At 41.8% G+C, this 13,348-nt stretch overlaps 1 pseudogene; it reads left to right on the top strand.

Moving 5' to 3' along the window:
* Positions 1-4,543: 4,543 nt before the first annotated feature.
* Positions 4,544-5,727, top strand: LOC127910521 (uncharacterized; annotated as a pseudogene).
* The last annotated feature ends 7,621 nt before the right edge of the window (positions 5,728-13,348 follow it).

The raw sequence follows: 13,348 nt of genomic DNA, 5'->3' as shown, positions 1-13,348 counted from the left end.
TACATGGCACCAGCATTACGCATGGTGTCCCCGGTTCGCCAGCACAGACCAGTGCGGGCTATTCCACCTCGCCGCACTGGCCTGGCTACGGGGAGCATTCAACCAGGCAGGCTGGGTGCTCGAGAGCTCCAGTGCGCCTTCATGGTCCGGTCTATCTGGTGCCACCTCCACGCACCAGCCTTCCGGTGGCAACCCCCCGCACCAGGCTATCTCTCCGTCTCCTCCCTACATGTGCTCCTGCCTGTCCAGCGCTGCCAGAGCCTTCCTCCTGCCCAGCGCTGCCAGAGTCTCCCGTCTGTCCTGAGCTGCCAGAGTCTCCTGTCTGTCCTGAGCTGCCAGAGTCTCCCGTCTGTCCTGAACTGCCAGAGTCTCCCGTTTGTCCTGAGCTGCCAGAGTCTCCCGTCTGTCCTGAGCTGCTAGAGTCTCCTGTCTGTCCTGAGCTGCCAGAGTCTCCTGTCTGTCCTGAGCTGCCAGAGCCGCCAGTCAGCCAGGAGCTGCCAGAGCCGCCAGTCATTCAGGAGTTGCCAGAGCCGTCAGTCAGCCAGGAGCTGCCAGAGTCGTCCGTCAGCCAGGAGCTGCCAGAATCGCCCTTCACCCCGGAGCTGCCAGAGTCTCCCGCCTGTCCGGTGCTGCCGGAGTCTCCCGTCCGTCCGGTGCTGCCGGAATCTCCCGTTCATTCGGGACCCGTGGCTTGGGCCCCCAGTCCGAGGTCGGCAGCGAGGGATGCCGCGTTAAAGAGGCCACGGAGGCGGGTAAAGAGGCGGAGAAGGACTATGGTGGAGTGGGGTCCACGTCCCGCGCCAGAGCCGCCACCGCGGACAGACACCCACCCAGACCCTGCCCTACAGGTTTAGGTTTTGCGGCCAGAGTCCGCACCTTTGGGGGCGGGGGGGGGTGTTATTGACTCTGTTTGTGTTCCATGTCATCCATAGGAACGAGTGCAATTCTACAGTATTTCAATAAATGTAAAGGACACAATTATATACTGAACAAAAATATAAACGCAAATGCAACAATTGCAAAGATTTTATTGAGTTATAGTTAATATAAGGAAATCAGTCAATTGAAATAATTTAATTAGGTCCTAATCTATGAATTTCACACAACTGGGAATACAGATATGCATCTTTAGTCACAGATACCTTAAAAAGGGGGCGTGGTTCACCAGTCAGCATCTAATGTGACCACCTCATGCCGTGCGACACATCTCCTTCGCATAGAGTTGATCTGGCTGTTGATTGTGGCCTGTGGAATGTTGTCCCACTCCTCTTCAATGGTTGTGCGAAGTTACTAGGTATTGGCGGGAACTGGAACATGCTGTCATACACGTCGATTCAGAGCATCCCAAACATGCTAAATGGGTGACATGTCTGGTGAGTGTGCAGGCCATTTCAGCTTCCAGAAATTATTTACAGATCCTTGTGACATGGGGCTGTGCATTATCATGCTGAAACATGAGGTGATAGAGATGGATGAATGGAACGACAATGGCCCTCAGGATCTCGTCACAGTATCTCTGTGCAATCAAATTTCCATTGATAAAATGCAATTGTGTTCGTTGTCCGTACCTTATGCCTACCCATACCATAACGCCATTGCCTCCATGGTTCACTCTGTTCACAATGTTGACATCAACAAACCACTCGCCCACACAACGCCATACACATTTTCTGCCACCTGCTATTTGCACAAATTTGTACCTACTGCCAAATTCTCTAAAATGACATTGGAGGCGGCTTATGGTAGAGAAATTAACATTCAATGCTCTGGAAACAGCTCTGGTGGACATTCCTGTAGTCAGCATGCCAATTACACGCTCCATCAAAACATGAGACCTCTGTGGCATTATGTTGTGTGACAAAACTGCACATTATAAACTGGCCTTTTGTCGTCCCCAGCACAAGGTGCATCTGTGTAATGGCCATGCTTTAATCATCTTTTTGATATGCCACACCTGTCAGGCAGATGGATTATCTTGGCAAAGGATAAATGCTTACTAACAGGGATATAAACAAATTTGTGCACAAAATATGAGAGAAATAAGCTTTTTGTGCTTATGGAACATTTCTGGTATCTTTTATTTTAGCTCATCATACATGGGACCAACACTTTGCTTTCATATTTTTGTTCAGTTATAGTTATGTTTTCATGTTGTATTGTAGTAACACTCAAGCATGTTTTCGCCATAAGGACTATTTCATCACTCAGATTGTTTAGACTCTAAAAAAAATATTTGACTTTGAGCAGTATCTACAATCTAAATGTGTTTATCCAACTTTCTTGTTGTTTTTCTGTTTGACTTAATATGGTAATTTATTTGAGGTCAAATCATGGTTGATATGCATATAACGTGACTTAATAATACGACAATAATACATCAGCGCATTATCACTTATCTACCTACAACATATTTGGCAAATAAATCTTAAAGCCATTTTCTTCAGTTTCACTGTTTGCGTAGTTACTGCTCTTTGCCTTTCTATGGCAGAGCGGCTAACTGCATTCAAAACTTGGTGAAACAAAGCCACAATGTTTGTTTTCATTGGTTTTTACTTGGATTTTATAGGTACTGCAAATTTTACAATCGATTTTCTCTGAAACAGAACATAATTGAACCTGGACACTTTGTCACAAGATAAAACAGATACCACAAAGCCTAATTTCAGTCTCAACTCAATTTTGACCAAAAGCGTAGTTACTGCGTTTTGCCTTTATAGGGCAGAATGCATAGCGTTAGCAATCCAGGGTTTCTATATACATGATTGGTAGTTACACTAGGAAGATTTTACTTGACACCCAATTATTTACCCAAACAAAATGTATATATATATATATACAGCACCAGTCAAAAGTTTGGACACACATACTCATTCAATGGTTTTTCTAGATTTTTTGGACTATTTTCTACATTGTAGAATAATAGTGAAGACATCAAAATTATGAAATAACACATATGGAATCATGTAGTAACCGAAAAAGTGTTACACAAATACAAATATATTTTAGATTCTTCAAAGTAGTCACCCTTTGCCTTGATGACAGCTTTGCACTGACCTTCATGTCTTACTCCAATTAGGGGAGTGGTGGTAGGGTTAGCGGAAATAATCAAATATATTTTTAAAAGATCTATATGTACAGTACAGTACCAGTCAAAAGCTTGGACACACCTACTCATTCAAGCGTTTTCCTTTATTTTTACTATTTTCTACACTGTAGAACAATAGTGAAGCTCATCCAGTATGATTTCTATTTTGCCATACATTTTTAACTGTGCTGTTTCACAAAAGTTCTGAACCTATATACATTTTACAGACGGAGTATTTTACATTTGTTATCTTGTTGTTATTAGTCCCACCCTTCAGCTCCGTTCAACTCCTCCCATCTCTATTTGCCATATATATATTTAACTGTGCTGTGGTGCTTCAAAAATATTCTGAACCTTTCTATTCTCATAGTTTCATAGTTACAAATTGTAAAATAAAAATGAAAATGTTTGCTTAAATTATTATTTTATTATTGATCGACTATGACTATGACTTTTCAAATCACCCAGTATCGCTCTATCTGCAGCGTTAGCTCCAGGTAAATGTTGCAATTTTTCAGCCATTCCTTGACCTGAGACCAAAAACAAGCTACATACAGTATGGACAGTACCAAAACAAATTATATAATTATTCTGTGTCTTTACAGCACAATATGCAAAGCTGGGAAGGTTGTATCCCCCATATATATAACATTCTGTTGGTTGCAATCATTTTTTGTAAGTTTTGAATCCGTCATCGTTTTTCGCATCAGCTCATAAACCATGTGCAATGGAATCGGTACATCGAAAATCTTACAGCTATCATTTTTTTTGGTCCTTAAATTAAATTGGTATATTTTTTTATTTATCACAAATTTCTTTAATCAATTATGGTTTTTAATGCAGGGACGACAGACAAGTTCATTACTTTTTCCCCCTTCCACTTCACACTTTTTCTGTGGTAATGCTGAAATTAGTTGGCTGTAATTTTGGTTAGAGCAGACATTTCCATATATTTTCGTAAGATGCATGTGTGACATAACCCCAGAAGTCCTGTTTATGTCCTCTGTATGTGAGAGGTTGCAATCTGAATAAAGAGCAAAAGGTCATTCTTGAACATGGGGTGAGACATTCTTACTAATCTGTTAGAGAACCAGTTTGGATTTCAATATAACTTTTGTATGACTGGCGCCTTTAGTGAGAGGTCTAATGCTTTAATATTTAATAATTTCATCCCTCCAAATTCATATTCATTATATAAATAGACCCGTTTAATTTTGTCTGGCTTGCCATTCCAAAAGAAATTTAAATATGTTTTGCTCATATGTTTAAAAAAAACAGGTCGCTAGGTGTAGGCAAGGCCATAAGCAATTAGGTAAGCTGGGATATGATTAGAGTTCATCAGGGTGATTTTTCCACAAATAGACAGATTTGTTCCTGTCCATGGTAGCTAATCATATCTATTTTTGCAAATGTTCTATTAAAATGTATTGTAGTAACATAATTACTTTCTTTCATGATATGTACACCGTGTATGTCCACATCACCATCAGAACTCTCATCCTTCTAGACCTATCGGCTGCCTTCGATACTGTGAACCATCAGATCCTCCTCTCCACCCTCTCCGAGTTGGGCATCTCCGGCGCGGCCCACGCTTGGATTGCGTCCTACCTGACAGGTCGCTCCTACCAGGTGGCGTGGCGAGGCGAGAATCTGTCTCCTCACCACGCGCTCTCACCACTGGTGTCCCCCAGGGCTCTGTTCTAGGCCCTCTCATATTCTCGCTATACACCAAGTCACTTGGCTCTGTCATAACCTCACATGGTCTCTCCTATCATTGCTATGCAGACGACACACAATTAATCTTCTCCTTTCCCCCTTCTGATGACCAGGTGGCGAATCGCATCTCTGCATGTCTGGCAGACATATCAGTGTGGATGACGGATCACCACCTCAAGCTGAACCTCGGCAAGACGGAGCTGCTCTTCCTCCCGGGAAGGACTGCCCGTTCCATGATCTCGCCATCACGGTTGACAACTCCATTGTGTCCTCCTCCCAGAGCGCTAAGAACCTTGGCGTGATCCTGGACAACACCCTGTCGTTCTCAACTAACATCAAGGCGGTGGCCCGTTCCTGTAGGTTCATGCTCTACAACATCCGCAGAGTACGACCCTGCCTCACACAGGAAGCGGCGCAGGTCCTAATCCAGGCACTTGTCATCTCCCGTCTGGATTACTGCAACTCGCTGTTGGCTGGGCTCCCTGCCTGTGCCATTAAACCCCTACAACTCATCCAGAACGCTGCAGCCCGTCTGGTGTTCAACCTTCCCAAGTTCTCTCACGTCACCCCGCTCCTCCGCTCTCTCCACTGGCTTCCAGTTGAAGCTCGCATCCGCTACAAGACCATGGTGCTTGCCTATGGAGCTGTGAGGGGAACGGCACCTCAGTACCTCCAGGCTCTGATCAGGCCCTACACCCAAACAAGGGCACTGCGTTCATCCACCTCTGGCCTGCTCGCCTCCCTACCACTGAGGAAGTACAGTTCCCGCTCAGCCCAGTCAAAACTGTTCGCTGCTCTGGCTCCCCAATGGTGGAACAAACTCCCTCACGACGCCAGGACAGCGGAGTCAATCACCACCTTCCGGAGACACCTGAAACCCCACCTCTTTAAGGAATACCTAGGATAGGATAAAGTAATCCTTCTCATCCCCCCTTAAAAGATTTAGATGCACTATTGTAAAGTGGCTGTTCCACTGGATGTCATAAGGTGAATGCACCAATTTGTAAGTCGCTCTGGATAAGAGCGTCTGCTAAATGACTTAAATGTAAATGTAAATGTAGAACATTTTATTGGTAAACTGCACAGTAATGTAAGATTTTAACTTTTTTTGTGTTCCAATACCTAATATAGTAAACTAATCATAATTTGGTTGTAAATCCAGAGAGGTTAGAGAAGATATCTAGATCCCTCTACAAGGCAGTGGAGGGATCCAAATTGTGGATTTAAAAGAAAGCATCATCAGTGTACAATGACACCTTTGTTTTTAAGCCCTTGATTTCGAACCCCTTGATATTATTGTTGGATCTGATTTTAATAGCTAACATTTTGATGGCGAAAATAAATAGATATGCCGAAGTTGTCCACCACCTTGTTTTACTCCTCTTGACAGTTTAATACTTTGAGAAATAGCCATTATTTCCAATTTCACAACTAGGGTACCTATACATAACTTTAACCCATTTTATAAGAGATTCTCCAACATTTGGAGAATGGTCCTTCTGTGGCTCAGTTGGTAGAGCATGGCGCTTGTAACGCCAGGGTAGTGGGTTCGATTCCCGGGACCACCCATACGTAGAATGTATGCACACATGACTGTAAGTCGCTTTGGATAAAAGCGTCAGCTAAATGGCATATATTATTATATTATATTATTATAATATTCCAGGCATTTATATATAAATTCCAGTCGCACTTTATCAAAGGCCTTTTCAAAGTCAACTATGAATACCAGGCTTGGTTTCCCAGCTTTTTCATAGTGTTCTATTGTTTCCAGTACTTGACTTTGTCACGTTCGTCGTAATGATTGGACCAAGGCACAGCGTGCGTAGAATCCCACATGTTTAATAAACTCACCAAACAAAACCGAAGAAAAACTTAAACGTGACATTCTGGGCTGCTCACAGGCAGCTACACAAAAACAAGATCCCACAAAACACAAAGGGCTGCCTAAATATGATCCCCAATCAGAGACAACGATAAACAGCTGTCTCTGATTGGGAACCATACCAGGCCAACATAGAAATATAAATCACCTAGATGACCCACCCTGGTCACACCCCGACCTAACCAACATAGAGAATGAAAAGCTTTCTATGGTCAGGGTGTGACACTTATATTATCTGCAATGTATCATCCATGTAAACAATCTCTCTGATTAGGATGAATTATGTCCGACAATGCCTTTATGGGCTATGCATTTTACTAGAATTTTTGCATCACAACAGTGAAGTGTAAGGGGCCTCAAATTTTTCAGATTTAATGATTCACTTTAAAAAAAAAACATTTATTTAACTAGCCAAGTCAGTTATGAACAAATTATTATGTACAATGAATGCCTACACCGGACAAACCCGGACGACGCTGGGCCAATTGTGTCCTGCCCTATGGGACTCCCAATCATAGCCTGGAATCGAACCGGGTGTCTCCAGTGCGCACTCATAGCCCGGTGCGCAATATTCCAGCTCCCCGCATCGGCCGGGTTAGAATGGGCATCCAGCCAGCACGAATGTTGCCGGCTCAGCGCATCTGGCCTCCAGTGCGTCTCCTCGGCCAAGTATATCATGTGCCGGCTCTACGCACAGTGTCTCCGGTGTGCTCTCACAGCCCAGTGCGTCCTGTGCCAACGCCCCGCAGTTGCCGGGCTAGGGTGAGTATCCAGCCAGGACGGATTGTGCCAGCTCTGCTCTCCAGACCTGCAGTGTGTCTCGATGGCCCAGTGATGATCCATGGCACGAAGCCTCCAGTGATGATCCATGGCACGAAGCCTCCAGTGACGATCCATGGCACGGAGCCTCTAGCGACGGTCCCCTGTCCGGAGCCTCCAGCGACGGTCTCCGGTCCGGAGCCTCCAGCAAGGGTCAAAGTGGGGTGAGCCAGAGGTGGAGCGGGGCTATGTCCCGCACCAGAACCGCCACCAGTGATAGATGCCCACCCGGGGGTCCGGTCCTGTCAAGCCCTGACCTTAGAGAGCCTTTTTATGTCTCTATTTGTTTGGTCAGGGTGTGATTTGGGTGGGCATTCTATATTCTTTATTTCTAGGTTTTGTGTTTCTATGTTTTGGCCGGGTATGATTCTCAATCAGGGACAGCTGTCTATCGTTGTCTCTGATTGGGAATCATACTTAGGCAGCCTGTTTTGCCACCTTAGGTTGTGGGATGTTGTTTTTTGTTAGCTCTCCGTAGCCTACGGAACGTGACGTTCGTTGTTCTTTTGTTTGGTGTTTAAGCCTCTATACATCCACTAGTTCCAATATCCATGATATTTGTGATTTCCTTAAGTGTATGAGGGTGATAGTTTGTAGTGTGATTTCCTTTATGGTCCATTAAGGTATTTAAAACCGTATCATTATCAAAGCACAAGGCGAGATCCAAATGCAGACACAGGAGGCAGATGGTTGGAGTCTTACAATGTCTATTCATCCAAAAGGAGTAGGCAAGAGAATGGTCGTGGACAGGCAAAAAGGTCAAAACCAGATCAGAGTCCTGGAGGTACAGAGCGGCAGACAGGCTCGTGGTCAAGGCAGGTAGAATGGTCAGGCAGGCAGGTACAAAAGTCCAGAAACAGGCAAGGGTCAAAACCAGGAGGACTAGAAAAAGGAGAATGCAAAAAGCAGGAGAACGGGGAAAACGCTGGTTGATTTAGAAACATAAAAGACGAACTGACACAGAGAGACAGGAAACATGAAAACACTAGGGAAAACAAGCGACACCTGGAGGGGGTGGAAACAAAGAGGACGGGTGAAACTGATCAGCGTGTGACAATTATAATCTCCCACCAAAATAATAGAGTCTTGTATTGCTTGTATGTTTGATAAATGATTATATATGTTTTCAAAAAAGTGTGGATCATCATTATTTGGAGCATATAGATAAATTAGCCATATCTGTTTAATAACATACTTAAAATCATCCATCTACCTTGCGGATCTGTTTGGACAATTTGCACATTCGGATCAAAATGATTGTTAATTAATATCATCACCCCTTTTGAGTTTCTTTGCCCAAGGGAGAAGTATATTTCCCCCAGTCATTTTTCCACACAACTGCATAACATTGTTGACTGATTTTCCTGAGAAGTATATTTCGCCCCCCCCCAGTCATCATAACATTGTTGACTGAGTTTCCTATTAACAGTAGATACAATACACAACACACAACTGCATAACATTGTTGACTGAGGTTCCTGTTAACAGTAGATATTATATTCCTTCTCTTTAAGCCAGGTAAATACTGATCTGCGTTTCTTATTATCTACTAAGCCATTACAATTATAGTTGGCTATACTTATTTCACCATAGAGACCGGGTCCCATCTTTCGAAAAGAGCACATAGTGCCACCCACAGAACAGAAGCAGATCAACCCCCAAAACCATTTCCACTTAGACTTAGACTTGTATTATATATAGTTATCAAAACATACATATACTGTAGATAAAATCTTGCATATCTTAATTTCCACAATTCACAAAAAAGATGTGTATGTACTGTAGGCAGTTCATGTGAAGGATTGTTACTTATAACCGGTATTGCCATTACAAAGATTACATTTTTTGCAAGCAACTATTATTTTAGCAAATCAAATATTGTAATTCATCCTATATTGTCCCTAACATTATGACCCCATAGCAACAGATGTGGTATACATACATACACACACATACACACTCGACCTATTTCCCCCACAAACAACCACAAGCTCAGATGTTCAACACTTGTTCCATACCAGAGCCCAAATCAAGAAAGGACTTGATGTGCGAATGCATAGACAGTTGCAGCTGTTTGAGAAAGCATGCAAAATGTTGCAAAGAAAATGAATTGGGATATTTGATGAACTGATGTCAAGTCCTAGCTTTTGGAAACACACACACGCTGGTCCCCCGTTGTGACCATTTTGTCAAGCATCTCTGTACAGTCAGACCTTTGAATATTCCATGCCACTAGGGCCACAGTAATTTGCCCCGTCTCTGAATGTCTGAGTGTGACCCCTCCCTCCCCAATGGGTTACTGCAACTAGTGTTGCCAGCACCGCCACTAACTGGGTGGGGGCACCCCACCGGAATCCCCACCAGCTAGGTATAAGGTCATCAAGGTTCACATAAACAGCTTTAAGAAATTCTTTGCATATTATGCTCACCTAATCAGGGTGCTTTGGCTTTGTAGGTCCAACCCTGCCAGGCAGGCTCAGAATATTGAGTGGGGCGTACTGCTTTAGTGGGTTTCTGACCTCATTTATCTTTCTGTTTTGGCTGCGTATAGGCTACTTACAGTAGTCCATAAAACAGATAAGGACTTCTCCTTAATGTGTGGGTCGCTCAGGTGGGTGTCAAGGGTATAGGGTTGGGGACCGTTCCATCATGATAGGACAATTAAATAAATAAACTATATTTATTTATTTAAAAATGTATATCCCATATCTGCACACAATTTAAAGCTCTCTCTGACAACCTCTGCTCGCAGATATACATTGGCTCTTGTATTCACAACCATTTTCCTTTTTCATTGACTTAACTCGGTTTTGTCACCAAAGCCCCATATATTACCCACCACTGCGACCTGTATGCTCTCGTTGGCTGGCCAGGTCATCTATCAGTCTTTGCTAGGTAACGCTCTGTCTTATCTCAGCTCACTGGTCACCCCCAAAGCCAATTCCTCCCTCCTCCTTTCCTTCCAGTTTTCTGCTGCTAATAACGAGAACAAATTGCAATAATCACTGAAGCTGGAGACCCATATCTCCCTCACTAACTTTAAGCACCAGCTGTCAGAGCAGCTCACAGATCACTGCACCTGTACATAGCCCATCTGTAAATAGCCCATCCAACTACCTCATCCCCATACTGTTATTATTTTTTTGCTCCTTTGTACCCCAGTATATCTACTTGCACATTAATCTTCTGCACATGTATCACTCCAGTGTTTAATTGCTAAATTGTAATTATTTCGCCACTATGGCCTATTTATTGCCTTACCTCCCTTATCTTACCTCATTTGCACACACTGTATATCGACTTTTTTCTCGATTGTGTTATTGACTGTATGTTTGTTTATTCCATGTGTAACCCTGTGTTGTTGTTTATGTCGCACTGCTTTGCTTTATCTTGGCCAGGGCGCAGTTGTAAATGAGAACTTGTTCTCAACTGGCCTACCTGGTTAAATAAAGGCAAAAAGATATATATATATAAAAATAAACTCCACACTTTTCCAAACGCAAAAACACACACCCCACATTCCATCACAATACACCCGCACATACTCACATAATGTGCTTTCTATGTCTTCTGCTTGCTGTGTTTTTATCTCTACCATGTTGATTGAGTACTTCTGTGTTCCAATTCGTTATTTTTCAAGATGTATTATTTTGCTAATTATCCTTTCTTCTAATGCTGACTTATCTATTTATAAACTACTATATATAGAAAGTCGAATACTAATTATTTTACAACATTCCCTATCTTGATTGGTATAGGGTAGTTGTGGTTTATTTCTTCATCAATGTTTGTATTTGATTGTTTTCCTATATATATTGTTTTATTACAATCTCTACTGTAGTATTGGGTGTTCCATTATTCGACTCCTTTATGGGAACTTTGTAATATTTAGAATAACCATGGAGAAGTCTTGGTGTCTCGGAACTCCGATTTTTCACTTTAAAATGTATGACAAACTAAACCCAATGATTGCAATCCATACAACTCTATGCACAATATGTACCGTGTTATTGTTCAAAGTAGTCCTTGTGCATGAAGACTTGTGGTTTGTTTAACTTTGCAATCATGCTGTGGAATTGCCCAACTAGAATTTCAAGGGGTAGTGTTTGTATTTTATTCAACAAATGTTATTGTTGTAAATTAACCAATTCATTTGAATAGTCTATATATTCCTACTGACTAGTTTACTCACATAGGGAGTTTATTGCAAAAACCTATTTATCGAGCATAATACAACTTTTCTATTAGGTCATAATTGAGGAGGAAAGGTACCCTACTACTGTATGCTGATGTCTCTGTTCATGTGGTCCATTACCACATTGATACACAAGAGGGCAGCATGTGGCTGTGTACGCAACAGTTGTAGGGTACTGCAGATGTAAGGGTTTAGGGGATTTAGTTGTTTTTCCATGGTTGTTCTCAACAGCAGTAAAATGCTTAACTTCCACAGCATCTTCTTCCCCAACAAAAAGTGGTGGAATTAGGCCCCCTGTTAAAATGACTAAGCTGAAGAAAATGATGTTGTTCTCATTATAATGTTGTCATTTTTAGTTAAATATTTTATGTGCAGTTAATATTAAAGTTAATTTTGGTTTGTTATAGGGTAAAATGTGAGGTTGCCCACATGTGAAAACCATGTCCTTTGATAATTTCCTTTAGATGAATCCAGGGATTATTTCCACCCCAAACCCACCGAGACACAATTTCTGAGTGGGACATGGTTTTGACTGAGGCAGTTTGATGTGGGTTAAACAACTGGCTTTGTTCTTGGCATGAGGTCCCCCCCCCACCCACCCACACACACACACACTGCACACATACCTTTGAGTGGATTGAAGGGCTATGAAAGTGTGTATGTATGTTACTTAAATAGATCTTCATTATAATAACACCACATTTATAGCCAGGATAATATTTCGTTTTGGTGGCTCAAGGACAGCAAATGTAGGTAAGTAAAATGACGTTGAAAAGACATCTAAAAGATGTATTTTCCGAATGTTTAAAAGTAGTATTTTAAACATGTTGGGGAAAAAGTATTTTATGGATGTTGAAATCAGGTTAATTTTCAGTTCTGAATGAGTGTTGAAAATACATATTTGTTGGTAATTTACTCAATGGCCAAATTTCAACTGCACATACAATGTTAACTTCATTGAGAATGTATCACAATATTAACTTTTAAATGAACATTTCCATTTAATTTAAAAAAGTGGAGCCAATATAGAATATGTTTTATTGCTCCCATCTGTCACATGCACTTATGTTAGCTTTTCAAAATACACACAAATTACACAAAAATATATATATATATATATATGAATTTTAAAAAATTAAAAAAACAGCAGCAATGATGTTCATAGTAGGCCAACCTACACAAGAAATCAATAGAACACTTCAACTACCATAACATTCTCACTACAGAATTATTATAGGATTATTGTTCTTACTATGACTGTGATATGTTGTTGTTTATCTACCGTAGTTGAATGAAATGACTGAAAGTCGCTCTAGATAAGAGCGTCTGCCGAATGACCAAATTCTAAATATAAAACAAACACTTGCAAAGCATACTGGGTATTATACTAATGAGCTCAACCCCCAAACAAGTTTTAAAAAATGTGGTCATTCCAGTCCAGACCGAATCTGAATGAATCATTGACGTTTAGGCTATTTTTCACAAGTTTGAAAATCCCAGTAAAGTGTGGCACCGGACAGTAAAGTTTAATTTAGCAGAGTACAGTAGAGTTTAATATTCTGTACTGTACTGTACTGAACTATACTGCACTGTACTATACACAATTATTCTTTACTGTGCGGTCCATACTGAACCGTAGTCAAGGCCG

The sequence above is a fragment of the Oncorhynchus keta genome, chromosome 21, assembly GCF_023373465.1.
Source record: "Oncorhynchus keta strain PuntledgeMale-10-30-2019 chromosome 21, Oket_V2, whole genome shotgun sequence".
Classification (NCBI taxonomy): domain Eukaryota; kingdom Metazoa; phylum Chordata; class Actinopteri; order Salmoniformes; family Salmonidae; genus Oncorhynchus; species Oncorhynchus keta.
This window is presented reverse-complemented; position numbering and strand designations above follow the sequence as displayed.